This window comes from Lissotriton helveticus, chromosome 3_2, assembly GCF_964261635.1.
Source record: "Lissotriton helveticus chromosome 3_2, aLisHel1.1, whole genome shotgun sequence".
In the NCBI taxonomy this organism is placed as follows: domain Eukaryota; kingdom Metazoa; phylum Chordata; class Amphibia; order Caudata; family Salamandridae; genus Lissotriton; species Lissotriton helveticus.
In genome coordinates, this window is record NC_136062.1 from 4,255,812 (window position 1) to 4,283,770 (window position 27,959).

Here is a 27,959-nt window from a genome sequence, read left to right on the forward strand (position 1 = left end):
CCACCCTCCCCAACTACAGCAATTGTCTTCTACTTAACACCAGGTCCCTGGGGAAACATGCACTAGATGTATATAACCTACTGACAGATGCTAAACCCATATGCCTCTTCCTAACTGAAACTTGGCTGGGCGAGGGCTCCGGGCCGGATATTGCTCCGGCAATCCCACCCAATTATGTGATCCTTAGGAAAGACAGAGCCACGGTTAGGGGAGGTGGGGTTGCCTTGGTGGTCGACAAGCGCTTCGCTTGCTCAGTCATACCGACGGATGCAATTCAGGGATGTGAGACCTTGGGTTTCTCGCTATCCCTCTCGCCTCACCAATCGTGCGCAGGACTGCTTGTTTATAGGCCACCGGGCCCAATGGGCTCCTTTCTTGATGAGCTCCACTCTGCCATCTCCGCACTCGGCCTCAGATTTAAACACTGTTTACTCTTAGGAGATTTTAATATCCATATGGATATGGTGGATGCCCCTGACAGCATCAAGTTGAATGACATCATTTTGTCATTGGTACTCATCCCACATCTTTTGGCCCCCGCACACAGTAAAGGGCACACTTTGGACCAAGTCTTCTCTACCATCCCGATTAAAATGTCCCCCCCCTGCTCCGGTTCTCTGGTCCGACCACTTTTTAGTGGAATTTCAGATCATTCACTTCGGAAAAATCTCCTCCAGTGGGCCTGTCCACCAAGCGCAGGATGTCCGAGCCTTCCATCGAGTCTCGACCGCCATGCTGGCGCAGGCATTATGTACTCACCCTTGCCAGCTGAGTGGGGCGTTGGAAACTGATTTGGGGCTCCTGCAGACCTGGCTCACTTTACAACTGGACAAACTTGCTCCTCCCCTTTCACCTCGGGGCATTCCCTCTCGAGCGTCTGCCCCTTGGTTTTCTCCTGCGCTGGCAGAGAAGTGGCGGCAGTGCAAAATAGCTGAAAGAGCATGGCGCAGGCAGTATGACTCTAGCTCTAAAGAAGCCTATAGAGACTCCATCAGGAAATACCATCGTGACATTACCGTACATAAGAAGTTTTACTTTGCAAAAAGAATCGAAACTGCTTCCAACTCTTGCAAAGAAATCTTCAGGGTAGTAAAGAAATTCACCTCTCCCCCAGGAGTTTGCTTTCCGAAAGCTGGATCTCTGAGCTTGCTAATTTGTTTGCTAATAAAATCAAGTCCATCCAGGCCTCCTTTGTGTCCGATGGCGCGGCTACAGCTCCGGAATTGTCCCTGCCCCTCGCCCCCTCCCACCCTGAGGGCCCCTCTCTCTGGGTCTTTCCTCCCCTCACCTTCCAGGCCTCTTTGGACCTACTTACCACACTAAAATCAGGATCCCCCCTCGACCCTTGCCCTGCTAAATTTCTCGCCAAAGGGGCACATGAATTAAATCCTTTAGTTAATCCAGTGATTAACCTTTCCCTTAGTACAGGGTGGTCCCTCAGCAGTGGAAACGGGCCCTTATTTTGCCTCTCTTAAAAAAAACCTAACCTTGATCCCTTGGGTTATGCAAATTATAGGCCCATCTCCCTTTTGCCAGCACTTGCGAAAGTGGTGGAGAAGCATGCCCATGTCACCCTGGCTAACTTCTTGGAGACGCACAACATTCTTCACCATTCACAGTCGGGGTTCCGATCCAACATGAGCACCGAAACTGCCTTGCTCAAAGTCACCGAGGCCATTAAGGAAACCCTGGACTCGGGGGTCAAAGCCATGTTGGTGATGCTCGACCTTTCGGCAGCCTTCGACACCGTCCCCCATGACCGTCTCCTTTTTAGACTCTGGGAGATTGGTCTGAGGGGGTCGGTGTTTGACTGGTTTAAGTCCTTTCTGGCCAACAGCCAACAAATGGTCTGGGCTCCTCCCTTTTCTGCCATGATGCCGCCTCTGGAGGTGGGAGTTCCTCAGGGCTCCATTTTGAGCCCAGCTCTCTTTAACATCTATATGACCCCTTTGGCGGCACTGGCGGAAGCTGACGGAGCCCAGATCGTGTCATACGCGGATGACACCCAGCTCCTTTTCACCTGCGACAGAGACTCTGACTTTGATGGTGAGAGCATTAAGGGCTACCTTGAGGCTGTTTTCGGCTTGTTTCAGCTGAACAGCCTCAAGTGCAACTCCGATAAGTCGGAAGTGCACTTTTTCGGTTGCCCCGCTGACCCCAGGTGGAAGGCCTGGTGGCCGTCCGCCATGTTTCCTCCCGTCAGTGACTCGGCGGTTGCAAAAAATCTTGGAGCACAAATTGACAATGCTCTCTCTCTCAAAACTCAGGTCTTCGGCTTGGTTGGCAAATGTTTTGCCATCCTTTAGATGACAAGAAAATTCTTGCCCTTACTGTCGCTGGACCACAGAAGAGTAACGGTGCAGGCTTTGATAGGTTCCCGCCTTGACTACGCCAACATTCTGTATCTGGGCCTTCCCGAATTTCTCCTTTCACGCCTGCAAGTAGTCCAGATTTCTGCTGCGCGAGCCATCTTTGGCCTTACTAGGAGGGCCAGTGCCAGCACTTTGCTCAAATCTCTCCACTGGCTTCCAATCAGAAAACGCTTGGGAGCCAGGTACCTTCGGAAACGGTTGACTTATTATCAACCTTCCAGATCACTCGGATCTTCTACCTTGGCCGCCGTTCCAGCAATTCGGCGCGCCCGGTGTGGCGGACGTTCCTTTAAACGCCTTGCTCCTCAGTTGTGGAACGCTCTACCCCTCTCCCTTAGAACCAATGGTAATTTGTTGGCTTTCAGGAGGGATCTCAAGACTCTGCTCTTCTCTCAGTAAGTTGCTTCTGCTCTCCCTTCTCGGTGCCACTGAGGATCTTAAAGCACCGGGACATTCTTCGGAGTAGCTGCGCGCTATAAAAATCCCCCCTATACCATAGCACCCTGAGCTGCAGAATGATTGTCGCCAACTGCTGGGCAGTTCTCTGATTTGTTCTCCCTGGTTCCTGGTGTCACTGAGTGGTGCATCCATGATGTAGACACTCGGGACAGTCCCACTATTAAGCAGCAGGCTTACAGAGTGACTGATCGGGTCAGAGCTTACATCAAGGAGCAGGTTTTCAAGATGTTTGCCTTAGGGGTGATTGAGTCCTGTAACAGCCCTTTGGCCAGTCCAGTGGTCTTGGTCCCAAAGGCTGCCGTGCTTGGTGCTACACCCGAACTCTGGTTCTGTGTGGACTACCGAGAACTCAATTCAGTCACCAGGACTGACTCACACCCCATCCCAGAGCTGATGAGCTCATTGATTGGCTAGGGGCTGCATGGTACCTCAGTACGTTTGATTTGACGTCTGGGTACTGGCAGATCACCTTAACTGATGGGGCCAAAGAGAGGTCGGCATTCTCTACACCAGATAGGCACTACCAATTCCGGGTTATGCCCTTTTGGATGAAGAATGCCCCTGCCACCTTTAAGAGGTTGGTCAACCAGGTGTTGGCTGGACTGGAAGATTTCAGTGCCGCCTACCTGGTTGACCTTGCATTGTTCCGCGCCAGTTGGGAAGAACATCTGTGCCTCCTCTGGGATGTTGATGGCGCTGCGAAGAGCAGGCCTCGTGATCAAGGCAAGTAAGTGCCAGATCGGGCAGGGCTCCATGGTGTACTTTTATACACCAGGTAGGAAGTGGCTAGGTGGCGCCCCTACAACCCAAGATTGATACCATCCTGGCATGGGAACCCCCAAAACCTAGACACAGGTGAGAGCCTTTTAGGACTCACAGGGTACTACAGGAGGTTTGTCAAGGGGTATGGCAACATTGTTGCACCCTTGACTGAGCTGACTTCCAGGAAGCAGCCCAAGAAAGTGAACTGGACTGACACCTGTCAAAAAGCCTTCGATGCCCTGAAGACTGCCATGTGCACAACACCCATGCTTCAGGCGCCCAACTTCTCAAAGGAATTCATTGTCTAAACAGACCCTTCAGAGCATGGTGTGGGGGCTGTTCTTTCACAAATAAATGAGGGCCTAGACCAACCTGTAGCCTTCATCAGTAGGAGGTTACTTCCACGGGAACAGAGGTGGAGTGCAATTGAGCAGGAGGCATTTGCTGTGCTCTAGGCACTGAAGAAGTTGAGACCATACTTGTATGGGACTCACTTCCGGGTTCAGACAGACTACAGGCCCCTCAGATGGTTGATGCAGATGAGGGGTGAGAATTCAGAGTTTTTGAGGTGGTCCATTTCCCTACAGGGGATGGACTTCACGGTGGAACACCACCCTGGTACAGAACATGCCAATGCTGATGGTCTGTCCAGATTTTTCTGCCTTTGTGAAGAGAACTCCCAAGAGGATGGGTAGTTCCCCACAATTCAGCTGGAGGGCACACTTGTTAGACTGGGTACCTTTGGTGTGAGACTCCCTTCCATTTTTTGCTGTTGTCTCCCCTGTTTTTTATCTGTTTTTGCTGGTTGGATGCTTTGGGCACTGTGACCCTGCTATTCAGTGCCACAGTGCAAATGCTCCCTATTGTAAATTGCTGTAATGGATTAGTGACTCCATGATTGGCTTATTTGATTTACTTGTCAAACCCCAGTACAGTGCACCATGTGTGCCCAGGGCCTGTAGATCAAATGCTGCTGGTGGGCTTGCAGCACTGATTGTGCCACCCAAAGAATCAGCTTGTAAAGTGTGTCTCAGGCCTGCCATTACAGAGCCTGTGTGCAGGCTAGTACCTCCATGTTGGCTTGGTAAGTGCATCCACTTACGAGTCCCTAAAGCTACCCTTTTCTACATGTCAACCACCCCTAAGTTTGGCCCTAGGGCAGGGTGCATTGTATATGAAAGGTAGGACATGCCCTGATGTGTGTGGCATGTCCTAATAGAGAATTACAGCCATTTTCGTTTTTCACTATTGCAAGGCTACCTGTCCCCATAGGCCAGAATGGGCAGTTTAATTATAACATCTTATAACTCTAACTGACCCAGGGAACTTGGTAGTAAAACAAATTTAGTATGCCTGAACTCAGAATGATAAAATACATATTTTAGCAAAGTTGGTTTTACCATTCTGTGTTTGAAAATACCACTTTTAGAAAGTAGGTATTTTCTTAACTAACCATCCAGCCTGCCTCTGCTAGGATGTGTATTGCATGCCTGGCTTGTGAGTGACAGGAGGGCTTGGGCTCCAGCAGTCTGAGTCAGGGCTGGGCAGAATAGGACCTTGGCTGCGTACAGAGTGGGGGTATTGGGAGGCGGGGATTTCCATTCAGTGCCCCCAGCCTTCATAGAATAGAGAGTATGGGGAGAAGATTTCCTTTCAGCCACCTGGGCCAGGACTGCTTTCAACGATGCTGTCTCCACCTCCTGCCAAGAAGCTGCACAGAACTGGTTCTGGCAAGGTACAGGCACCCCCTGCCCTCAGGACAAAGGATTTACTAGTATAAATATTGGGGCCCAGACCCCAAGACTTTAGATCACTTCTGAGAATCAAGACGGGCATTTTGCAAAGGAGAAGAACCAGAGAATCTGCAGGTGTTTGACTGCCCCTGTGCCAGTGTGCTATTTTCTGGGGTTGGCCGAAGTGGTTTCTTTATTGCCAAAGAAAGAAAAAGACTTTTATTGAAACTTTCATAATCTTGAAGAAGAATCTCCAAGGGCTTGAACTGTGCTTGCCTCCTGCTGAAGTCTCAGGGATACAAGACTTCTCCACCAGCTCCCCCCTGGGAATTCTGTCTGCAGAAGTCTGCGTGTTTTTGAGAGCTGGAAGCGCGAGTCAACGAGAAGAAGCATGTTTTATCCGCAGCTGTTGCGTCATTGGAGAAACATGTCGCCACCTCAAGGGTTGCCGTTGCATCACCGTAGAAGCGTGTCGCAGGGCCTGTTGCGGCTCAGAAGTTCCAGAATCACCGCACAGCTGTTGGGCATGCACGCATCGCCTTCACGTTGTCGCATCGCATCAAAGACGCCATCTTGTCGCATCGGATCATCACATCGAGGTGCCATTTTGTCGCATCGCAACTGGACGCACCACGAGATCGTCGCACCACCTCCTCTCCTGTAAGGAACAGAAGCATCGCCTACTTTGCCCAAGCACTGAGGAACAGACACATCTCCTCCACCAATGCAAGGAATCAACGCATCGTTTTCCCTGTGAACCTTTTGTTTATCTTGCGTTATGCATCCTAAGGTACTTAGTTCAAAGATGATGGCAAATCTGGAGGTTTCAGAGCACATTACATGAGAATGGACATTGTTTCAGAACATTGTTACATAGTTACATCAGTTATAGCTACCAGTATATGCTTAGGAGAAAAACGTGATCTTACACAAAATAAGATATTAGCGCGTAGCATATCCAAGACACATGTCTAATGGGGAATGGAAGGTAGTGGGGGAAATGGTAAACAGGGGAGAGGAAAGCAGACAGAGTCAAGAAGACCTGAATGGTGAAAGTTCTCAAGGGGGAACAAAGCAGTAAGAGAGGGACACATAAAACCGTGGAGAACCGTGTAAAGCAATGTCAGATGTCAGCTGGGTAGGTGACAGTCGAGGCGAAAACCAAGGCCGTAAACAGATGCAGCATGTGCTGCCTGTGAGGATTGGCAGTGGGGCACTTCTAATTTGGGATTCAAAGGAGGTAGCATTCTGCCCAAGCTTAAGATGCACCACTACTGTAACACCATAGGGATTGGCTTCATTGAATGGTGGTTGCATTGGTGAAGAAGGCTGTGGCTCCTCCCTGCTGTAAAAACTAGGACGAGCGAAGGACCTAGTGGGGTGCTGGAGAACGGATCATGCAGAGAGAACGGTACTCCTACCCAACATAAAATTGTGCATGGCTTGTGACAGCATGACCAACTACACTCTTCCTAGGTTGTAGAGTGCTGTAGATAGTCCAGACCACGTGTGTTATCTCCACTGACACAAGCTGTGATGGAGTTCAAAATCTGGATCCCTACTATCTTGAGTTCTTTCTACTGTCCATTAATAGTATTTGTTGTTGACTGAACAAACTTTTATTTCAGTCGGGGGGGGGGGGGGGGGACTGTTTTCTTGTAGAAACCTTTGCAGTTTACTTGCTGCTGTGTTAATACGGAGAACACTAAATTTAAAATGTAGGCGGGGTGGAGAAAAAGCTATTTCGTAAATGCAAATTTATGCACTGTTATCACTGTGTTCAACTTGCACCTTAGCAATGCTTTGAAGATCCAAAAGAGCAAATATACCTTTCAAAATACAAAGCATTTATAATTTAACCAAGAACAAAATAAAGAAAATATATGCAAATTGTCATGTAGAATGGAGTCTTTGGTAGGTCTGGGCAGAGTTCACGGAGGTACAAAAAAAACTGCAGCTCAACGAGGAGTTCCGCAAGCGGCAGAGTTCGTTAGCGCTGATTTTGTGCACTGGGTGTTTACCCCGTCCTGTAAAATCAGTGCAAATTGTATCACACGCGGACGGAAGAGGGCGCTACTTTCTGCTGCATGAGTAGAAGTTATATTCGAGCGGCAGCTTCCTCAACGCGAACAGGAGGTTTCTGAACACTAGCGGTAAGCAACCATCTGCATCAGCCCGCATTGAGAAATCTCGCTGGTAAGTGGTCTAGCGTTGGATTTTCCTTGCTCACACTCTCCAACTCAAAAAGTTTTCTCTGCAGAGCAGAGTTTTTCAGAAATCCACAAAGCGTAGAGTGTGAAAAACTCTGCGAACGGAGCAGAGTTTACCACCCAGGCTTAGTCTTTGGCCCAACATCAAAGGGGATCCAGCTTCTGAAATGTCATTGTAGGTAGACTTTGAGTCTCTTTTTATGAAGTATGACCATTCAATACAGGTCATGCTTTGGCCATAAACATTTAGATAGCATTTGTTTCCTTCGATTGTACTGACTCATTATGGTAAAATGGTAGAAATATTCAAGTTTGCCTGAAATGTGTGTACTTTTAACACCTATTTTGAAGGAAGGGCATGGATTTGACTTTGACTGCAAAATAGGATTTTGAGAAAGTGTTTGGAAGAACTGATGATGGTATATGTTGCTTGTTTGGAAATGCAAATCGATGTTCCGTATCTGCTGTAGCATAAAGCAGATGGGCATATTCTTAACCAGCGATAAAATAGCAATACATTTCTTTTGACTGCCCTTCTTCCATCAATGCTGCTGCCTGAGGGGGAAAAAGTGTTAAATTATTTACTTGTCTTGGACAATTTAACAGCATTACAGTGATGTATGTGCCCCTTGTCAGGTCCAGCTCCGTTCCATTGTGAGCTTGCTGCTTTATACCTTTGCAGCCGTAGCTCGGCCAGCTCAGGCATCTGGATAAACAAATATAATAATAATAATAATAATAATCACAGCTGTGTGGAAAGGAAACACTTCAATGTGGAAGGACACAATTTCTTCCCAGATCCATCATTGACAGCATTGCTGTCCATGATGGAGAGCAGGAGCAGTTGGATGACACTATAGAAGATTTGGCTATTCTCCCTTGATGATTTTTTTTGCAAGCATAACCGGCTGCAATATCTACGAAATGCTTTTCTGCTAGGAGGCATGTTGTCTACCACTAGCAGGTGAGAACCAGTTATCAAACTGCTGGTATTATCTTGATTCTTGTTTGGACACCAGGCCAGAAGTCGAGATAATTAAACTAGATACACGGGCAGTATGAAATGGGCCATCCGTTCTGCCTGCCATTTATTCCTTTTGAACTTTTTCGATTATTAGAAGTGGGTTCAGCCCAAATCTGTAACCTTTTCAGAGGTATATGTTCTAGGCCTGTCTTCTGAGGTATATGAAAACAACCATGAAACCATAGTTCAGCATGTAGTATTATTGTCCATATTATAGCAGCCACAAGAGGTGAGCCAGAATAAGAACTACAGCAGTCAGTGAGGCCACTTTGCAATGTTATGGTTTGTTACTCACCATTCTTTCTTGAAACACTTGAACTTGCAGAGAGAGCACAAACATCTAAACCTACAGGAGGCTCCTTTAGAGCAAGCCTTTTGTTTAGTGTCAGCAACTGATATTTCTTATCCTTTAAATCGTTCCCAGGGCGAAGGGTTTGCCCATGCAGTCAGTTACCGGGCCATGTGCTTATTTTTACAACCATGTATTTACCTCCCCTCCCCCTCGGTTTAAAGCTACTAGGCCAAGTCTAGTGGAGCGGCTTTCATCTGCTTAAATATTTGTATTGTAGTGGAACCACATGTTGCTTGAGAGCTCACAAAATACACTGGATTAACACATCTATCTATCAAGATTATGGGGCAAATGGGATAGTTCCTATAAAGCTCAGACTTGTAGATGTAATACAATACCCAATAATTTGATGTACTTCTAATCTTTGATCTAAAAACCTCGCCCCCCATCTCTGCATCTGTTATCCTTTTTATCCATTGTAACAGTTATTCGATGCGTGAGGGTCACATCATTATCTGTTTACAATTTTTGTCATTCATCTTCTTCATTATATACTAAATATGGGGTGGGGGCAAATGAAGAAACTGCTGGTGCTTTTTTGTCAAAGAAAGTTGGTCTTGCTTTAGACCCCGTGATTTACTGTAAATGGCTGTGTAGGTGTAAAGGAAGGGATGCCCTGATGTTGTGGTGAAAAATTGGGCAGCTTGCTGTACTCACTAGTCTTTCTTAAGGTTAAAATAACTTCTTTGAGTTTGGTTGTGAGCTGAGAAACAAGTCCATACCCTGTAGGATCCCTTATTCATACATTTACTCTCCATGTGACCGGAGCCAAGCCTCAACAAACCCAGTGGTGGTACTACGTACACTCCTAACTATACCTTTTTTTTTTTTTTTTTTTTTTGCAGTGCCATTCTAGAAAACCAGTATTTACTGAGACAATGTTGTTGTTCAGCATGAAATCTTGTATCTTTCAGGAGACTTAGCCCAGGGGGAATGGATAAAGGTGACTTTCATAAGTTTGCTAATTCCAGCAGTCCACGCTCTAGTAGGAAGAACTGAAGGACTAATAGTGTAGATCAAGCCTTTCTTGCCATGTTCAGTTGCAGAAGTGGATGCGCCCTTGGTAGATGCACATAATTGAATATTTTCCCTGGCATTTAGCAAGCCAGTTCCCGTAATCAACATTTATAATAAGTGCTATTTTTCTGAAAGAATCCCCGCTATTGCATGCATTAGATAAGAACCTGACTTCTTACACCAGCTCTCACCAAGTGATCATTGGGGGTGATTTAAATGTAATGTTTGAGCCCTTTGGTCTCATGCAAGATTTAGCAGCAGACAAAAATGTTATGTTATGAAGATTTATACAGTGCACAGCTACTCCCAAGAGTGTCCCGGCGCTAAAGACAAAACGGCACCTGCGGATGAGACTCAAACAGATTGTGTGTACAGCCAAGTCTTCAGTTTCTTTTTAAAGATGAGGAGGTCCTGTGTTAAGTGCAGCTCCCTAGGGAGCTTGTTCCAGTTTACTCTCTCTAAATAAGAGCATGATCTGCTAGTAGTAGTATACATTATATACTAATTCTGCTGCCCAATCTGAGCTGACAAATACGAGGGACTTTAGCCAAGTGTTCAGAAAAGGAACACAAGGTGTGGGCAGGGATGTCATCATGGAGCCTCTCCCTCAGATAGCCGGCACTTGAGCTGTGCAGGGCTTTATGCATTAAAACCATGGCCTTGAATCGTATCCTCTTTCTTATAGGAAGCCAATGAAGAGCCTGTAAATGAGTGGTCATGTGTGATCTAGGAGGTGAGTAACAGCCAAGCAGCCGAATTCTGAACCACCTGAAGTCTGCACAGAAGGCACTCCGGGAGGCCAAGTTAAAGGGCATTACCATAGTCTAGTCCAGAGGTTATTAACGCTTGAATGACCGTGTTCCTAGCAGACTCTGACAAAAGGGGCAGACATTTTTTCGGCATCCGAAGCGTTCAAAAAGCATGAGCCTATCAAAGCCTGAATCTTTGGATGAAAGGAGAGGGCGCTTTAACATTTAATTCCTAGGCTATTTACCGAATTCTTTTGAGAGCCCGGAAGTGGGGCCTCGTTCGGCCAACAAGATCTCCAAAGGTTAGCAGAAGAGGCACCGAAGAGCATGATCTCGTTATTTTCTAGGTTGCATTTTAGTTGATTCCTAGCCAACCACTGAAACAACTTAGGGAGGGAGTTTGTGATATCTTCCACATGTAGCTCCTCTCCTTTTCCACAGGAGAAGAGAAGCTGGGTCTGATATGCATAAGAGATTAGTTCGAGCCCAGTGCCTCTGCCAATACCGCCAGTGGTCTAAGATAGACATTAAAAAGGGTAAGGCTCCGCGCTGAGCCCTGAGGAACACTAACAGTCGGTGTGCGAGCTTTAAGCGAAGGAGGCAGCTAAACGTCTGTTGTCCAAAATAGAGGATAGCCAATTCAGGGCAGTGTTCCTAATCCCTATTGCCTGATGACGTTCGAGCAGCCTTAGAGTAACCGTATCAAAGGCCGCAGATACATCCAGCATAATCAGGATGGTCTTGCCTCCCATGTCCAGGGTGCCTCTAACGTATTCCACTACTTCCAAGAGCGATGTTTCTGTGCTGATTTGTGTCCTGAAGCCTGATTGACTAGGATGTAAAAGCTTGTTCTCCTCCATGAATTTAGACAGCAGTCCATTACCAATTTTTTTTTTCTTCTTTTTTTTCCAATGATTTTGAAAAACGCAGTAAGGAGAGAAATAGGTCGATAGCTGAGCGGCTGTTTTTGATCAGCTGTGGATTTTTTTAAGCAGAGGTAGCACTTTTGCCCTTTTCCAGTGAGCTGGAACCTTGCCAGATGATAAAGAGGTGTTTAAATATTCTATTTACGATAGGATTGATGACCTGAGCTACCTTAGTAAGCATTGCTATAGAACAAGGGTGAGAAGGAGAACCAGACTTCAGGCTCTTAATAGCTGACTAAGACACCTCGGGATATAGGGCAGAAACTGGCCAAAGTAAAGGATGGGAGCTTAAATTTAGTCGGGAAGGATTAAATCAGACTGCATGTTTTTTATAATATCTGCCTGAACGGTATTGATTTAGTCTTAAAAGAATAATTCCACCTCCCCATCATTACTGCCGACGGTTGGCAGTCTCTCGAAATAACATCAGATCTAAGAAAGGATTCCTTAATTTTAAAGATCACCTTAGATTTGTTAGCAGCTTCAATGATTGTTCTTCCAAAGAAGGCCATTTTTGGCAAGATGCCCCTCAGCGTGATAGACCTTTAATGCTAAATTATAGATCAAATAATTTTCTCGATTGAAGTTACGCCTCCATTTCCTTTTTGAGGTGTTTGTTGTCTTTTTGTTCATTCTGAGGTCCCCAATAAATCTGTTGGTTTAGACCTGGTAGAATGGCGTGCCAAGATGGTGGCTAACTCATTAATAGTTTCTTGTATCGAGACATACGGCATCCTCTTCAGGTGAGCCAGACAGAACTGGGGTGTTTGCTACCAGTGCTTGAGTTGGGTCAATTTGCTGGACTTTATGGAAGACCCGGCAAAAGGTCTAGTTTTTTTTCCTGTGGGAGGGCCCTTGGATGATCGCAGCCACTTGAATGAGATGAGGTGGTGATCAGACCACACAAAGAAGTTTGACTCCGAACCCTTCAAGCTCACGTTGGAGATTACCTTGTCTAGTGTGTGGCCAGCTTGATGGGTTGAGCCAAAGAACTGTTGCAAAGGAGAGCATGGTGTCTAAAAGTGAAGAGGCTGCCGGATCAGAAGGATTGACCAAATGGAAGTTAACGTCCCCAAGTACTACAAAATGAGCATACCTGAATGCCCACGAGACCAGGGCACTGCCTAAGGATTTCAAGCATGGGCCAGTATGACATGGGTGTGAATAGATAAGGGCACCAGCTAGTGACTAAGCAGGTAAGGTCAGGCAGAAGCCCACTTCTTCCGCCTCCACAAGACCTTTAAGCGGGAAGGTTACACATTCGTACGCCATTTTATGGGCTAATGGTTTCCCACTCCCTCTGCCTGTTTCACGGTCTTTCCTAAGAATTTTACAAACTGGAGGGATTGCTGTGGCTAAGGTCAGGTTGGCTGACTGAGAGCCATGTTTCGGTGAGGAACAGGGAGTCCAGCTTCCCATCATTTAGAAGTTCAAAGACCTGAAGTTGATGTGCCTATACTGGCCACATGTTTAATAGAGCTGCACAGAACTGTGCTAGTGGCACGTTGGGACTGTGGGAAATAATGGAGACTCTATTGTTGACTTGTTTGTTGGGAGTCCATAAGCAGTCAGAACATGTAACATCTTTTGATCTTCTAAGGGGAACAATGAGGAGAACACTTCAATTTACAGGCTAGGCTGTGTAAAGCTGCACTATTGTAGGAGATAGAGGACTTACCCACTGAGGAAAATCCAACATAAGGGCTTGCCTTGAGTGCGCCAGCGGCAGGCATCTGCTGTGCGTCCATGCCGCGGCTAAGTTTAACTGCACGTGGGTCGGATGACTAGAGTGCGCACAAATCAAAAATGCCACCTCTAGAACGTCCCAACCCGGAAGAGTCTCAGGCAGCCAAAATGTTAGCAGCTCCCCCTCCCACGTAATAGTAGCATGAAAGATTGTAAAATTCTTTTTTTTTTAAGTGCAAAAAGCAGTTAAACAATCAATTGGCATCAGTTCTGTGATAAAATGTCAGGAAGTGCTGAAGCCTCGCCGCGTCAGAGTTGAAAGTTTTCACTAGGTTGTCCCAATCTTAAGCTCCCCACATAAAAATCAACTGTTGGGCAGCCTTGCAAATGGTTGACTTAACTCTTGTATGGCCTTTATACCCACAATGGTAGTTGGCCTTTTGATGATAATGCTTGCCCACCCTTTCAAAGGGGGGTGCGTACACAAGTACATTATACATTATATTATCCTAGACGTTAGAATCTGGAGCACAATGAAGGAAATCTAGGTCCTCCAAAGAGTCCAGAGTGACCATGACCACCTGATTCTTTCCACCAATGATTTACTGTTGGTTGCCCAGCTTTCACAGTCCATTATCTGTGAGGATGCATTACTACAGAGTAACATCTGGAAAAGCATCAAGTGGGATGCTGTTTGCACTTCTTTTGACACCATTTCAAGAACCTATGCTAAGGTTGCCACCCACATGACGTTGATAATTGAGCAACCGGGGCATTCAAATGTAGTTCTTAAAGATACATAATTCTTTATTTTCAGAGTTGATTTGTTTTCAAAACAATTACAAAACGGTAAATAGACTACTCACTTATCCCCCCCTGGCCCCCAAACCCAGCAGTGATTTTTCTTTGCCAACTCGCCGGACTGCTGAGGATGCCCATTTGTCCTCTACTAAACAAGGAGATTGGCAAATGAATGAGGATGCTATAGGCCTGTATAAGAAAGTCTAAGATATGCCAAATTGAACTGGGAAGAGAATATGTTGGAGGATCTCATTAAAACTATCAAAAGCCGGGTCTGGTTGCTCAGTGGATTAATGCGTCCACAACAGAGGGCTGTGTTTGATCTCATGGTCACAGTTTCAAATCCCTGTGAGTCCACTCAGACTTTCATCCATAGGAGAATGATAAAATGAGTACCATTGAGTTGGGTAACAATTAACAGCTGTTATTCAGTGGCAAGATGCTTATGGGTGAACATGTGCTTTACAGATACATTTTATGTTGAAAAGAGATTCTAGACCTTTCTGCATATTGTTAGCCAGCAGGCCTGGGCTGGCTGTAGCGGGTACCGGGCATTTCCCCGGTGTGCCATCAGGTCGGGCCAGTTTTTTACCAGGGGCTTGTTTTGCAGGATACCTTCAATATCGCCCCCCCACACAAAAGCAGCTGCAGTGTTTTCCACGCGCACCCCCAGTGGCTGGCCGACTCAATTGCTGGGGCCGGCTTGTGTTCCCAGTCTGGCCCTAACAGCCAGGGTACCATATACCAAGCAAAGCTCCCTGAGGTACACATCCAGCCAAGATAATGAATGGCTTACTTCGTGCTGCTTTACACTTCCCCTGTGATGATTACTACTAGAAGCTCATCCTGAAAGTCAGGCTAATAAATGGCACAATAGCTAGCGATATCCACGCCGTAGATTTAAATTCCCCTTTGTGAAGATCCTTCTTCATTTGTTTCTTATACCTTATGATCTCTCGATTGTAGAGGAATTTCAAGATGGCCGCAGTTGTGGAAGATGATGGTTTGCGATCTATTCCTTCATCTCCAGCACGACGTTTCAAGGATTCATAGCGCATGCACGAGACTCGCGCTGCATACTTGACCTGTTCTATGGAGCTGAGGAAGTGTCTCCCCTTAGTATTCGACTCTCAATTAGTTGGAAATAACTAGTTTTTGGTCTCTGACCCCTTAAAGTATTTGTTGTGCACACCCAGCTAGGTACTCTTTTGACCTCTTTTCCTAAGAGAGAGTTTGTTGAAGACCTTTCTGAGCGGCAAGTTCTGAGGTGAATTTGAATAATTTTGGAGTGTGAGTTTTTCAAATGCAAAAAGAGGAAGACTAAATGTAGGTAAAACAATTCTGAGATGAAATTATTTTAAGTAAGAGACTTGAAAAAGAAAATGTAGATTAACTTCTACAGGGTCACCTGCAGTGGTCGAAGTGGGAAATAAAAAGTAGGGGAACTGTGAGTGGAGAATCAGGGGGCAGGAATAACCAAAGATTGAATCAGTAGGCGGAGTCAGGGGTGTGGCTAGAAATAGCAAAACATACCAATTTTTAGTACGTTTAGCATTTCACTGACCAGTTACAGCTTATAACGTTATTTAATTAAAACAATGGATAAACATGTTTATTTGAGGTTTAATTCAGGAAAAAGCAAACACTTATAGGGAATACAGGTTTATGTAAAGTGTGTGAAATATAAGCAGGAACAACATGTTACCTTAACCCTTTTGTCGCTGCCGTCGGCCAACGGCCGTCGCAAGCACTACCTTTATAGTGCTGCGCACGTCCGTTGGCCGACGCGGCCCCCCCACTCATCAGAACGCCCGCACCGCGGCGAAATTGCTGCCGCGGGTAAGGTGTTAATGCTTTTACTCTCATTGTTCAGAAATCCATGATTATTTTTGTCTCAAACATTAAGGTCATGAATACAGGGCTCCTCATGTACACATGTGTTAAGCAGGGCTCAGAAGAGAAATGGACTCTTCAGGAGAATCTAGACTCACGGAAACCCACAAAGGCTCCTTCATATTCATGTCAGCCAGCCAGCTAGCTGCTCAATCATAATATAGCAAAAAGAACTGGTGGACAGAATGCAGAACAATATCATACATTCACCCCAGTACAGAGATCTGGACTTGAATCCATCGTTTTTTGCTCACCATGCCATTCCAGTTTAGACCCAGCCATGTGCAAATCAGTCTTGATCCTGCGTTCAATGTGAACAGTCCAGCTCGAACTGCCAGGCCATATGTATTCAAGTGTCCTTTCATTCGGGAAGTGAACACAAAGCAGTACCCACTGAACTATGCACATAAAATATTGCTCTTTGATATGCATGGTACATTTTCTTTGCAGCAGGCATATTCCCTTCTGCGCTACCTTAGATGAGTAAAACGGCCACTAGACAAAACATGCTCCCATCTGTCTCCAGCAGGTACATTGATCACCAAAGTTATCTTGGCACTTGTATTGTTGACCGAAACCTGCTGAATATACAATGAACTTTGCAGTGTTATTAAAACTCCTTCACTTGTACAAAAACGGTCCCCCCCAAACTAAACTGGCCCCCTACCCTTCCAGTCCCCCTGGGAAATGCCTGCTCCTGCCCTTTCACTGCTCCTGCCCAGTCAGTACTCCTGCTCATGCTCTATCAACACTCCTGCTTTGTCAATTCCCCTGCCCCCTCCCTTCTCCTGGCTCGTCACTTCTCCTGGCCTGTCCACTTCCCCTGGCCTGTCCACTGCTCCTGCCCTGTTCACTGCTCCTGCCCTGTTCACTGCTCCTGCCCTGTTCACTGCTCCTGCCCTGTTCACTGCTCCTGCCCTGTTCACTGCTCCTGCCCTGTTCACTGCTCCTGCCCGGTTCACTGCTCCTGCCCGGTTCACTGCTCCTGCCCGGTTCACTGCTCCTGCCCGGTTCACTGCTCCTGCCCGGTTCACTGCTCCTGCCCGGTTCACTGCTCCTGCCCGGTTCACTGCTCCTGCCCGGTTCACTGCTCCTGCCCGGTTCACTGCTCCTGCCCTGTTCACTGCTCCTGCCCTGTTCACTGCTCCTGCCCCGTCACCTCCCCTGCCCCGTCACCTCCCCTGCCCCGTCACCTCCCCTGCCCCGTCACCTCTCCATCCTCATCACTGCTCCGGCCCGCCACTTCTCCTGCCCGTCACTTCTCCTGCCCGTTACTGCTCCTGCCCAGTCACCTCTCCTGCCCTATCGCCTCTTCTGTCCCGTCACTGCTCCTGCCCAGTTCACTCTGTGTACAACATTGACAAATTACACAAGGTGGCAAATTCCCCACAGTACTCTGTTTGGGGAAAGCTCCTCTGTAATCACTAACTCCAATCTCACTGGCACATGACATGCTAAAGGCAGACGGCGGGCACATTGTCATTCGAAAGGGGGTAATCAGCCTCAATCGGAAACTAAAGCATTTTCAATTGGAAACGAAAGCATTTTCAATATTATATACAACAAAGCCATAGTAGTATGAATGTAGTATATTTATCTTTTCCAACCAACAACCTTTGACAAAGCCAATAGTCCTGGCTTGTTGTAGGTGTAATGTTACTTGTTGTATTATATATGTGGAGGCAATAACCGAAGCAGCAAAATACAAGTCAGGTAGCACATTACGGGGGGCATTTATTTTTAGTATAAATGCTTTAAGCCACATCCTTAATTATATCGGCCACGTCCCTTTGAGAGCCCCCAGTTTTTTCATCCCACTTAAAGCCCTGCCCCAATTGTGCTGTGAGTGAGGGAAGGTCATGAAAAGTTGGTCGTATGGGTGTCAAAGGGAATCATATTGTCAGAGCCACTGTTGCGTCACAACAAGAGATTCCCCAGCACACAGGCCCTATACGAGGAGATACAAAGCTATACTGAACTGTGCTGCTTAACGATTTCAATCAGATCAGCAGCCATTGCAGTCTCAGACAAAGTCAGCATAGAGGGAATTGAGACAAATAGTTTTTCTCAGTCTCTTTTGATTGTACTGGGTTGCCTTCCTGAGGAACAGTGCAAGAAATGTCAGTGCATCAGTGAAAAAAAATTGATTAACCCAATACACAGAAAAGGCATTTTTTTCAGGCCTTCTCACATAACATGACTCCGTTATTATATTGTATTGTATTGTAATTGCATTTATATAGTGCTTATTATCCCCAACGAGGCGTCGTAGCGCTCTTTCAGGGAAAGCTCCTCTGTAATCACTAACTCCAAACTCACTGGCACATTACATGCTAAAGGCAGACGGCGGGCGCATTGTCATTCATAAGGGGGTAATCGGCCTCAATCGAAATGACAATGGGCCTGCCATCAGCCTGTGAGAGCTCAGGGAGGGGCTGCTGCTGCTTCTGGAGTTTAACAGAGAAGTGCGAGCAGACCCTGAAAGCTGAAAGAAAAAAGTTATTGTTTTTATTAAGTAGAACTATTCTTGTCGTCCCGGGATGCTTTTTTGAAAGTAAGAAGTAGGGGAACGGACTGGATTAATTTCTAGAAGTAGGTGCACGCCGTGCCCTGCCGTCCCCGCCCACTTCTACCACTGGTCAGATGAGACGTACATGTGTTTTGTAAGTACTGTGCTCATTCATATCGAAATTAGTTTTTTCAGGGAAACGTCAGTTAATGCGTTTTATGATAGTGCAAAAGAGAGGTTAGTACTTCATGGGGTTTTAAGTATAGAAAAGCCTCTTTTATTTCAATTCTTTCAGAGGGTGTGAAAGGGCTGTGAATTGTAGTGATAACCTAGTGAAAGAGAATGTTTCAACAGATTGTAGTTATGCAGTGTGATAAAACTTTAGCAAATTGTTAGACTTGAATTTGTATTTGTTTTTAGATGTTTCCATGCTCGGCTAGAACCAATCGACTACCTCTGGTACCTTCGAAAGAAGGTGCGGTGGACATGGCCGTCCGCAGGGGAGGGCAAGGGTGTGCGCTTGCCCCCCCCGGATCGCCGGTCCCATTCCTTTTGGTCCGTAATGTTCAAGATTACAGCAGGCTGTTCCCCTGCAAGAAGCCCCAGGAGTTTAAATGTTCTCTCACTTGGGGCCTCTCGTACTTTTCTTTGAACTCTAGAGGCTGCAGCAGCCCCTCCCCGGCCTCGAGCAGACTGTGGACAGGCCCATTGTCATTCTCTCTGCTGCCGATCATCACATAAAGAATGACAATGGGCCGTCTGCATTAAACGTGCCTTGAAGGCGAGTGATGAAGTTAAAATGTTTCCCCCCCCCGGAAACATTTCTGCGGACGCCCTTGGCGGTGGAGTACCTGCATCCCGAAAGCAACATCAAGAACTCCATAGGTAGTCTCTTGTATTTCCCCATAAGCCCTCCCACGCCAGTTTGCATGCAATATGGAAGAATTAATTCACTTGTATGTAATCATAGGAGGGCATTGGGAAAAGCTGATCTGCTCTGGTGGAACTCCTTGGCTCAAGGTTAGTATTCTCTGACCTCCCCATGTTCATTTAGATCCAGTCTAGTCTGTATACCACCGGAAATCGGCCAGCTGTCTAGACGTATTGCTCCCCTGCCTGTTTTCTTTTGCAGACACACATGAGGCTGTCAATCCCAAAATATGTGCAAAGCTCCTGGTTGGACAAGTTTCCTGCTGAATTGTTTCAAGCTGACCCTGCCATTTGGGCTCCCTACATCAATTCAGTTTCTAATGCCATAGCTGATGGAGCAACGATACCTTTACCTGGAAAGAAGCTGAGATTGTTACAGTTTTAAACAAAAGGATTATGCAACCTCCCTAGCAGCTATCACTTTATTAGCCTTTTTGATATCTTCCAAAAGATTTAATGTAAGCAGTGTTTCGCAAAGTTAATGGATTCTGGATACTTATGCTTTAACTTATTTGCACCCAGGTTTCAGAACGAACACTGGAACTGTAAACTCGGTTATTTGTTTTTGTTGTTTTGGGGTGTTGACCTTTTAGTTTTTGTCAACCTGAGCGCTGTCTTTCACATGGTTACGAGAGCTAAACTCTGGGGAAATATTGCTCAACATAGGCATGCCAAGTAGTGTATCTAAAATTGTAATGCACCTCCATGAGGGTAACTGCACTGATCCGGTGGGGAGACTCTATTTTCATTAATCCTGCAGCGCGTGCGTTCATTCTGCCGCTCCTCCTTAAAATCATTTGGAAACTTGTTTTAACCTTTTTAGGAAGCACCTCTTCGTTATAGCGCCGCTCTCATTGCATTGCGCTGCTGTTTTTTACTCACCCTGCTGCTGCCCTGATAATTAGCTCATAGTTCCTACTTGCACACTAAAAGGATTTTCACCCTGCATTTTGCAGGATTTAGGCCGATTAGTTGCTCATTTGGATCTCGCCGCGGCGATTTGGCATCTTTGGAGGAGGAACTTGGAAGGTGCTGTTGGTCGCGGGTTCAGAGGCTGACTCCTCGGACTTTTCGCGCTCAATGGGGGATTTAAATCTGAACACCCAAGCGCGCCAGTGGCGCGCAAGAGGCAAACCAGTCTGCGCCCGTCCACGCCCAGGCCGCGACCAGCGCCAGCTATGCTGGTCAATCCACCTCAGCTCATTATGTCTACACAAGGGAAGAGCTTATTCAGGTAAGTCAGCTACCCGGCCAGACTATTCAATCTATTGGGGCTAATAACTCTACAACTACTTTATCTTGCGGCCTGCTCAATGTGAGGTCCTTGTGCAAACACCATCTGGAAATTTCACTCCTTATTGAAACCTATGGCTTGGATGTTTTGTTTGTAACGGAAACCTGGACAAGAGCTGACAGCGGGGTTGAGCTTGGCCTTGCTTTTCCCCTTGGGTATAAGATTAGGCGTAACCCTCGAGTGGATGGTAGAGGAGGAGGCGTTGGGTTTATCTTCAAGGAGGCCTTTGATCTGACGGAGTTTGAAGTCAAAGATGTTCAAGGTATAGAACTGATGGGCTTCTCTTTTAAAGGTCATAAGGGAGCACTGTACTCGGGCTTGCTCTGCTATAGACCCCCTGGCAGTGCCACGACCGTTTTGCACGAACTGGTGGATCTTATTTATGATCTCTCTAACTCTCATGCTCGGCTTGTGATCTTAGGGGATTTTAATATTTGGTTGAATGGCCCCCTTGATTCAGCCTTTAAAGAACTGTGCCAAGCCTGCAGTAATATTCATCTTCAGCAGCTGGTGCTTTCCCCGACACATTCGAGGGGACATATCCTTGATCTTATCTTTGCGGATGAAACCTGGGTCAAGGTCAAGGATATAACTGTACAATGCTGGACTGATCATGCCCTCATTCAGGTCTCGCTGCAATTCCCCAATGACCCTTACACCGACAATAGGTTAGTTAACACCCTATTATGTCGACAGTGGTCCAAGCTCCTGAAATGTCCTACACTACCTAGTCTGGTGCCAAGCGGACTTACTATGGAGAAGGGGGTGGAAGATAATTATCAGAGCCTCTGTTCACGGATATCATAGTCCTTCGACACAATGATTCCTCTAAGGGAAGGATGGATCCAAACGCTCTGCTCCCTGGTACTCCAAAGAACTATGCCAGTTGAAACTGTGCTGTAAACAAGCTGAAAGAACCTGGAGGAAGCACTATACTGAGTCGGATAAAATACTTTTAAAGCAGTCGCTCCAGGCCTATAAAGCACAGATAAAAAACACTAAAGCTAAATATTTAGAGGACATGTTAGCTCAGTCGGTTAATGAGTCCCAAACCCTCTTCAAAATTGTTAATAATCTTTCCAACCCTGCCTGCGCCACTAACAGTATCCCAGCTTCACAGGTGCTATGTGATTCCTTGGCCTCCACTTTTGAGGAAAAGATCGCTGCCATTCTAACCGGTCTCTCTGCATCAAGTGTCCTTAATACTCAGGCTATCGCAGAGTCATTACCTACACAGACTTCATCTGATAGGGGGGATTGCACTGTACTTACTGTGTTGTCCAGTTTTACCCCCCCTTCATATGAGGACTTTTGTATCATGGCTAACAGTTTATCATCAGGCTCTCCACTCGATCCATTACCTCATAAGTTTTGGATGCTGTTTCAGACTGAGCTTTTCCCTTTCTTGTATTCAATCTGCTGTCAGTCTCTAAGAACTGCCACTGTTCCTGACAGCTGGAAACTGGCGGTGGTATCCCCTCTATTAAAAAAAGCCACTTTGGATCCTCTCTGCCCCGCGAACTATAGGCCCATCTCCTTACTGCCTTTTCCAATCAAAATCTTGGAAACATTTGTTGGCTCTGCTCGACATGTCGGCCGTGTTCGACACTGTGAACCACTCTATACTGATCAGGAGACTGGAAGATAGTGGGGTGGTCGGGTCAGCTTGGGACTGGTTAGTCTCATATCTCCACAATAGACATCAAGTAGCGACTCTGCCCCCTTTTATGTCTGAGACTAGAATGGTAGGACAGGGCATTCCCCAGGGCTCAGCGATCAGCCCCATTTTGTTTAACCTTTACCTCTGTCCCCTGCTTAAGCTGATTAAATCTTTTGGTATCACAGTAATAAATTATGCAGATGACACACAAGTTATCTTCTCTTTTGAAGGTCAGGATGCTGTCTCCACAGAGACCTTTCACTGCTGTATGCTGGCCACGGCGGACTGGTTGAGAAAAAATTCCCTCCAGTTTAATGGATCTAAGACCGAGGTTCTACATTGTTCATTAGATAAAATTCCACGTCCTCTGCCTGTTTCTGGCCCCTTACCACTACGGTTACCGTCGAGTCAGCGGATGCTGCTCGCAATCTGGGAGTAATCTTTGGTCCGCATTTACAACTGGACGCCTATGTGAAAAAGACCATTGGCACCTGCATGATGCTGCTTAGAATGCTGCGTAAAATTCGCCCTATGTTACCTGTGCTGGCAAGACCTGAGGTAGTGCGTAGTATCATACTCAGTAGGTTAGACTACTGTAACACACTACTTCTAGGTGGCCCTAGCTCTCTGATTAGACAATTGCAGCGAATCCAGAATGACAGCCAAGTTGGCTCTCTCACGTGCGTGCTCTGCTTCGTCATCTTTGGCACTTAGGGACCTTCATTGGCTGCCTATACATCAGTGGATCTGCTTTAAGGATTCCTGCTTTGTTTTCAGAGCACTTCATGGACTGGGGCCATTGCCCTTCAGAATATATTCAAATGGTACTCAGCAGCCAGGCCCCTACGTTCCTCCTCTGCTCTCCTGGTTGCGGTCCCTCACATTCAGAGGATACGAATGGGTGGCCGCGCTTTCAGTTTCACTGCCGCTAAATTATGGAATGCTCTTCCGCTTTCTTTAAGGAAGTTGAATGAGTTGACTCTTTTTAAAAAGGGTCTGAAGTCCCACCTCTTTCCTAGGGCTGTGTGATCCTCCTCTGCTTGTGCCGTGACTTTGAATCAAAGCGCCAGGATACCCTCTGGGTGACTGTACGCGCTATATAAGTATGCTATACATACATACATACATACATACATACATACCAGTAGAAAACGGAGAAGCTTGAGGTTAAGAATGGAGTACACCAGGAGTGTCCATTTTCTTCTGTTTATCAGCAGTTATATTGGGTTCTTGGCAGATTGCTTGAACATTTCTCCAATTTTAGCTGGGTAGAAGGTCCCTGCACTACTTTCTGCTGATGATACCCTCTTAATTTCCAAGACTGCGTTGGCTTGCAAACTCTTGTGAATAGATTTGCCTTCTTTTGCTAGAGCCCCAGCCTGGAAATCAATGCCATGAGATCTAAATGTATGGACTCTAATAATTGAAGGAACTTTAAGGGGAATATATGGCTGAGTTTAAATATTCTGAAGAGGGAGATTGGCTAGGCATTCGATTCTCTGATTTGGATTCTCGTACATCCCAAATTACGAAGAGTTGCTTGCTGGTCAAACACAGAGCTGCTGCTTTAAATCGGGTTGCAAAAAGGGCCCCATCTTATCCCACTTTTCCAGCGGTGGAGATCTACAGAACCTGAATTAGGAGTGCTGCACTGTACGGTTCACTACCGTACAGTGCAGCACTGTTCGGTAGTGAACCGTACAGTGCTGCACTGGGTTCACTACAATAAGTCTTCTGTGGGGCTATGCACGAGTTCTTTAGGGCCCTTATGAATCTTGCTCAAGGTAATCTCTTACTGAGGCCATGTATGGATTTTGCTAAGTAATGTCGTATATTATATTGGATTCAAGTCTGGAGCACACATGAACTGAAACTGTAAAGCGATGCCCTGAGAGATATTATTGTCCTCCAAAAATCCCAGAAGATTCCCTTGTTGCCATATGTAAAACAGTCCCTGATTGACCTGGACCTGAGCAATTGTTGGCATCATCCGTTATCTATCTGCGCCCCTTTGGGAAGCTCAAATTATTGGCTAGATGAATGGAGTTATGGATTTTTTTTTACCATGTGGGTGTTCAGTCTAAATACTTTCTCCTCCATAAGCGGTATTTAGGGAAGAGGAATTGGATTACAGTAACTCTGTACTCACGAGCGTGTATTACTTGACGTTCAGATAAAGGATTTTTCCAACTTCTGATTTTACTTCATCTTGCTGGGCTGCAGTGACTGCTTTTAAATCTTGCCCAGAATATTGCTATGAGAAGAAAACGGAAAAACGCTTGTCCTTCTCACTGGCTGATTCCAAATGTAGATCTAGGTAGATTGTACCCTTGTGTCATGTGCTGGAACTTACTAATTGGACTATTGTATTAAAATTATACTAGCAACTTGTGGTCACTGCCGTATCTAAAATTCCCGTACGCTGAATGGATGACCATGTTGCGCATATTGGCTGCTCTTCCCACATCGCCTGTCCTGTAGTTTTTTAGAGTAAGTTATGTATCTGGCTTTTAAAGTGAAGGTATTTTATGACATTTTTTGATGTGAGATGTTATGAATTTTAAATTGTTATATTTAATTCATTTTAATTGAAGCTAATGTACTGTTGCGCCAATTTGCACTGATCTATGTGTACTTGTCGATGCAATTTTAACAATTCAACCGGACCGTAAAAATTTAAACTGAATTCTCCCTTTTTGGAGCTGGTGTTTGCATGTATATTTTTTAGGGATATATCTACTTCGTTCAGTCAGTCGTAGTTCTTACCAGTAGGGCAGTCCTAACTTTAGGGTAGCTGGAGTGGTTTACCCCAGGTTCTGCGCTGCAGAAGTCCTGACGTGCTCCTTCTTGATGCAGCTCAACAGCTAGGCACACCAAATACTAAATTTAATTTTTCCACCGAAAACATATCTTCGTAATTACCAGCTGCTCCTCCTAAGAGAAGCTCCACAAATGTTTTCACTTCAGCCCTCTGAAATGCTGATTCTTTTTTCACATTGTAGAGCACACCTTACGATGTTTTACAACGTTTTAGATTTAAAATGCACATGTAGTTTTTCTATTAATCCTTAATTTCTGTTAATGTACTTGCTTCTCTCCAACAGAAAGATACACAAATAAATAATCACGCCTATATGGTAAACAGTATGAATGTAATGTAGCACAGGGGCATAGGAAAGGGGGTGCGATGGGGGTGACAAAATGGCAAAAATGTTTTTTAAATATGTATTTTTTCCATTTTGTCAAGCCAGGGGTGACCAATTTTCTCCACCGGGTACCACCTGACCTTTCTATGCCACTGATCTAGCACAAACTTTGGTGTATTATAATTGCTTTTTGCCATCAAGGCTTACGTCAACTAATACTAATTACATAATACAAGCCGTTGATTACTATTCAGCCAATAAGATCAAGGCAATTATTATTATGCTTGACGCAGAAAAAGCGTTCGATCTGGTGCAGTGTGAGATCTTTCTAATTTTGATTAAATTTAGGCTTTCATAGAGTCTAGTTGGTATGCTACGTAATTTATATAAAAATGCTGAAGCTAAAATTGTAATCTATTCCTTAACAGCGGGGTATATCGTTGCCTGGTGCAGGACGAGGCAGGGCTGTCCTATGTCTCCGGTCCACTTCACACTATTTATTGAACCTTCAACATGTGTACTTCGACAAGAATCCAGTATTATACCCCTGCTTAACAGTGCAGCCAAATTCAAATTGTTTGCAGACAATATGATATATTTGGCGATTGATGAAATGGTTATTAAAAATGCATTTTCCAGATTGAGAAATTCACCTGCATAGGGGGCTACAAAATCAATTGTTGAAAATTGAAAGCACAATTATTCAATAGCTCCCCTCAGTTTTGCCTGTCGAAATGCAGATATATTTCTCTATTTAATCGTTTTGGTAAACTAATTTTTCTGACTTGTTTCAAGGAAGTCATACCCCAACCCTGATTAAAGTAAGAGGGCTACTGAACCAATGGCAGTCACAACTTCTTAATATTATTGGTTGGGTTGCATTAATTAACATGGCCAGTGTTTGTATTTCTTTTTGCAAATGTTGCGATTTAAAGTTCATCAGTCTTTCTTAAAGAAATTGATGTAATGCTATGCCACTTTTTATGGCTGGGGGAAAAACGCCCAATACGAATTCAGACATTACAATTGGGTAAATAAGTGGGAGGACTTGCACTTCCAAGAATTCAAATGTACTATCAGACTGCCTGGTTAGATTTAGTAGCATGAGCTTCTTCTTCACTCATTTTTCCTGACCCGTGGCTGTTGGCAATAGGACTCTGCGCACTTACCACTGCTGATCAGTGCTAAAGTGCATATGCTCTCTGTGTAAATTGTTATGATGATTTGATATACATGATTGCCTGCCATATTTGTATCACCAAGAAGTCCCTAGTAAAGTGCAATGGGTGTGCCAGGGCTGGTAGTGATAAATGCTACTAGTGGGCCTGCAGCACTGATTGTGCCACCCACATGAGTAGCCCCAAAATGGTGTCTCAGGCCTGCCACCGCAGTGCCTGTGTGCAGTCTGTGAACTGCCATGTCCTCCTGGTCAGTCTCCCCACTGACCAGGCCTAATTCTTCCCTTTTTGTGCACATTGGTCACCCCTATGGAAGGCCCAATGTACCCCCCTGGGCAGGGTGCAGTGTATGTGAAAGGTAGAGCATGTACTGGTGCAGGCGACATGCGCTGGTAGTGAATTACAGCCATTTTCGTTTTTCACTATTGTAAGGCTATCTTGCTCCATAGGTTAACATGGGGGATGCTGGCTACAGTGGCTACCAGCATATCTTCCCATGGGAACAAGATAGGACATAAAAGTCTGGTATCCCTGAACTCACAGAATTTAATAACACATCTTTTAGGAAAGGTTGTTTTTAAGTCCGGTGTTTGAGAACAGCACTTTTAGAAAGTTGCTGTTCTCTTGTCTGACCTTTCTGTGTGCCTTGGCCTGTTTGTGTATTGACTGTCTCGTTTGAGAGTGACCGGGGCTGGGGATTCCCCGGGAGGCTGGCTGAGTCAGCCCTAGGCTGAATGACTGCATTTGCAACTTAAGTGGTGGGAGGAGATAGCACCTGGGCCTGAATAGGGCTGTGCCTGCCTTCCACAATGCTGTCTTCACCACCTGCTGGGCGGCTGACGACCCTGCCCCTCACTCTGAAAGGAAAGGAGAAGACAGGAAAACAAAGTGCTGAAGAAACACCCAGAACTGGCTCAGACCGGGCTCAGGGCCCACTTGCACAAAGAGAACAAAGACTTTTAGGCGTATAAGTACAGGACGCTTGACAACAGAAAAGTTATCACCCTGGAATCAAGAAGGAACCTCTGCCAAGGAGAAAGCTGAAACTGAAGAAGGAAGACTGTCCTGCTGTTGCTCTGCTGGACTGACCTGCTGTTGCTTTGCTGCCAAGGAGAGGGGAAGGACTTTGCTGTTGTGCTGTGTCCCCTGTCTTGAAGGAATCTCCAAGGCCCTGAGAAGAGCTGGCTCCCTGTTCTGAAGTCCCAGGAACAAAAGGACTTCACCCCCAGCTTCCCGGAACTCTGCTGAGAGAGTTCTG

General features: G+C 45.8%; 1 protein-coding gene across 1 annotated transcript in view; it reads left to right on the plus strand.

The window, feature by feature from the left end:
- LOC144826413 (lamin-B3-like) overlaps positions 1 to 27,959 on the plus strand; it is a 484,608-nt gene that overhangs the window by 123,808 nt on the left and 332,841 nt on the right. The gene's annotated exons all lie outside the window — the stretch shown is intronic.